This window comes from Notolabrus celidotus, chromosome 7, assembly GCF_009762535.1.
Source record: "Notolabrus celidotus isolate fNotCel1 chromosome 7, fNotCel1.pri, whole genome shotgun sequence".
Taxonomy (NCBI): domain Eukaryota; kingdom Metazoa; phylum Chordata; class Actinopteri; order Labriformes; family Labridae; genus Notolabrus; species Notolabrus celidotus.
This window is the reverse complement of record NC_048278.1, coordinates 38,330,894-38,335,333: the sequence shown is the minus strand read 5'-3', so window position 1 is coordinate 38,335,333 and position 4,440 is coordinate 38,330,894.

The following is a 4,440-nucleotide window of genomic DNA, read 5'->3' as shown; positions in this document are numbered from 1 at the left end:
ACTCCATTACTAACCATTTAAATCAATATTTGAGGTATTGGTGTTCTTTAATTCTCACAGATCATGGTTCAATGAGGATAACTCACTGGATTTTTTTTGAAAATTCATGTTAAAGCTTTTTTATGTGCACTGGAAAGTGATTGGGGTGAAATATATCACACAGTTACAAAGGGAACATTTAGCCCCTTTTAGCCTCCACTTTGACTGCAGGGTCAAATTGACCCATGAACAGTATGTGATATAAACACACAGGGGGGGTCCAAATATGTGAAATGAACCATTTTCATTTTATACGTTGTTCAGGCTAATTACACCAAACAGAAGAAGTTAAATCGCAAAAAAATACTTTTAACATTTTTATTTTTGAACTTTAAAATGGGTCAATTTGACCCTCAACACAGCAGGAGGGTTAAAGCACGTGGGACACTCTGGGCCCCCTGATAAAGGATCACATCGGGCCCCACCAATCCACGATCCACAACAACCCTGAAAAATCACGCTTTGGTTATCGGATGCAAGAAATTCTGAAGGCCGGTTTCACAGTTCAAATGTCATTTTTTAAAAGAACATTTTAAAGTAAATATTTTTTTACTTAAAATAAAAAATATATTTCTGAAATATGTTATCATATTCTATAAAACATGGTTCTAATTTGTTTTAGGACTCAAAGCCTCTCTTGATTTAACAAAGTGCCTTAAATACATTACCCATGATGCACCACGTGACGCCAATCATAACTTCTAATCTTCATAGTTATAAAAATCCTCTTTCATACATTCTTATCATGTTTCAGACATTAAAAATACATAATAAGAAATAGTGATTCTTTACGCTGATGATGTCATCCTGCTCCAGAGGTCCTAAAGAGGCTTCAGTGTTAATTTCAGTGTGTTTCATAACCAGTTAAAAACTCCTCACTGGAGCTTTAATGTGATATTCTTCTATTGAATTAACATTTAACTGGGTTCACAGTTAACTGGATTTTTGTGGGGAGAGGACTTATTTTATTATACAGTTCATAAATCCTCATCAGGTGAAGGTGTCAGGAGATCTAGTTTTTTCTAAAATAATACTGCTATAATATTAAATAATGTTAAATAATAAATAATAACAATATGAGGCTCTGAAAAAGAAGGATCTTTAAACTATGGACCAGCCTGCCGGAGGATCTGAGGAGACCTGATACAGATATTCAGATTTTTAAACGTAAACTAAAAACGTATTTACTCAGTCTGGCTTTTCTGTAGGTTTTTACTATTTTAAATATAATTTTAAAACCATCCTCAGGACTGATTAAAGCTCCTGTGTTGTGAGGATTAAAGCGCCCCCTGTGGACAAAATGGTAACTCTTAGATCTTTTGTTGATTTGGCCTGATCATGTTTAAGAAGTGTCAAAAAAAATCTCCTCTGCTTTCTCAAACAGTTAAACGTATGACATCACCATGTTATCTGACACCTACCCCCCTGACCATCGTTAAAGACATTAAAAATCAACACACAGATGTAATCAATCGTCATGCTGGTGGTCTGCTGTGCTTTTAAAGACCATGTGGAGGAATCTGTGTTAATTCCAGTGTGTTTCATAACCACATAAAAACTCCTCACTGGAGCTTTAAAACACAAACAGGATAAAGGATTTTCAGACGACTGAACACAGAGGCATGCTGGGAAATATTCATCATCACTGGAAAAATTATTTATGCTGATTTTACAAACAAATTAATTTTATAGACCTCTTTTTAAAATGATTAAGATAAATATTAAATGTGTAAAATTGTCCTTCAGGTCTCTGCCTCTGATTTAAACTCAGCTGATGGCGTTGGCAGGCCGGCGAGGGCCTTTTCACATGATGATGCATGAATCCACATTATTGTTTCCATCATTGCGAACACATTTACAGATTTATATCTGATTTTTTTGCAAATTTAATCCCTCTTTTTTTGTTTGTTTTTTACTCTAACAAGAGGAAATGTTAAATTATAGATAATAGAACTGGACTTAAAGGAGACAACACCTCTTGTATCAAACACATCTGCAAAGAACAAATATTGTGCACATATTAAATATATTATTTTTGTGTGTTTGAAGACTTAATCGTTGCATGAGTAAATTTAACATTAATATTTAAAGCTGGACTCCACGTGTGTCAGTTTGTTGTGCTGTTACGTAACCACGTCATCCTCCTGTCACCTCTCATGTCACACCAGATTAAAAACAACTGTTGATCATTCTCACTTTATAAATTCGGTTTAAGTGAATATTTCCTCTCTCTTCCATGAGTCACTTATTTCAATATAACAATAAGACAGAGCTGTAATCCACAAACACACTTTAACACACTTTAACACCAGATTATCATCAGCACGTCGTCCAAGATCTAAACTCCTTAAAACAATCCCAAGTATTTTCAAAAGCAGCTTTTCTCTGCAGATTATCACCAAACCAAAACCAGCAGATCGTCTGGCCTTAACTTCACCTCAGACACACCTTCAGCCTTTTCAACACCAGCAGGAGAGACATGAAGCTTTGCTTGTTCTTACCTGAGAGTCCCAGCAGAGTGAAGTCTTCCCCTGAAGAGCTGAATCAGAGTTTCAGGAGACGTGTGTGTGAGGTGTGTGAGGTGTGTTCACGTCCCTCTGCTCTCTGGTTCCTCCTCACCTGCCTGCTGAGCTGCTCCAAACTCACTGCTGTCAGCTGCTTTCAAGGGTTCTCTGCCCTGCTCTGTGTCTGCAGGCGAGGATCTGTGTGTGTGTGAGTGAGTGTGTGTGAGTGTGTAAATGTGTGTGTGTGTTTTATAAAGTGTGCACCAGGCTGGCCGGAGCCTCACTGCACTCCTCTTTCTGACATCCTGAGATTTTATGCATCATGCTTTTAATAACCACCGACAACACAGAGGGGAAAGAAGCCTCTCCAAACTTAACCCCCTACTACCTCACACACACACACACACACACACACACACACACACACACACACACACACGCAGCTCTTTAGGCGGCCTGATCCCTGGATTTACGGGCTTAGCATTAAGAAAATACTGCTGCAATTTGGGATTAGAGGCAGAAACCCTCACAACAACAATGACTGCGTCCGTTTGATATCTTGATGCTTGTGATCAGGAGCTGGATTTAAAAACCGGCCGCCACCACATATTTCCCTGAACACACACACACACACACACACACACACACACATTCAGAATCACACAACAAACACATTCCTACAGGTTCATAATCATTTCCCTGAACACACACACACACACACACACACACACACACATCTTGTATTTGATTTTAATCTTGAAGCTTTATTCGTCCTCAGAAGGCCCAAAAATATTTCTCCTGCAAATGAATAAAAATAAATGATCAGGACATTTTTGATTGTTTGAAGTGCACTCAAAAAAGTTACATATTTGAATCTTATATTAGGAGGATTTTTTTTTTTTGTTCAACAGGACTTAATTTTGTTTTTATTTTCTCTGCAGATTTCGTTGAAAGCTTCCTTAGGTTTCGTCCTGACAGCAGCTGCTGCTCATGTTTCATGTTTCAGCCTGTGTTTCAGATTTTTTTGCTGCCAGGATTTTCAATCAACCGTTTCTTTTATTTATTTTTCAGTCAGAAGAGAAACAGCTGGTTGAGGTCGTCTGTGTCATTCAGGGGCATTTAAACCTCCTTTAGTTTTACTTTAAGGAAGACAGGTTTACACCAAAACAACTTGAGCTTTATGGCCCAGTGAGCTCACCTCACCTTCACAACAAGACAGTAAATACAGACACATACATATAAAAATACTATCTCTGAAAATAAGATTAGAAGTACTATTTAAAGACACAGATAGACATTTTAGAAGATGGATATAATAATGAATTAAGTTATGGATTAAATCACAATATGACACAGGAGATCAAAGTTAGTTATTAGACTAGCTAACACTTAGTAGAAGCTAATGATGATGCTAATCTAATCTGCACTATAATGCTCTAGTAGGAGTATGAGGGTTGACTTACTCTAGCATTAATTTTAACATGACATTGCTTTTTACTGCCACACTGGTATTTTATTGTATTATTGGTATTTGATCGTATTTGATCGTATTATTGGTATTTTGTTGTGTCATTGGCACAGTGACATGTTTTGTTATTTTTGACAGTGGGCATGTTATTTAATATTGGTATAATGAATGTAGGCCTATTGACTGTGGGCAGCACTGCATTTATCTCCATGGGGACAATAAAGTTTATCTTATCTTAATAAATAATAAATAATACATTAAATAGGACAAAAAAAAACACAAGCTGAAAAATGTCCCTTTAATTAGCTCATTTTTAAAGCAGTATTTGAGGCCTTGATGTCACTAAGGGTGAGAAAATACTAATATTAGAATGGTATTTTTCTCCAGCATTAGCAACATTTTTAGCTAACAGTATTTAGCTAACGGTTT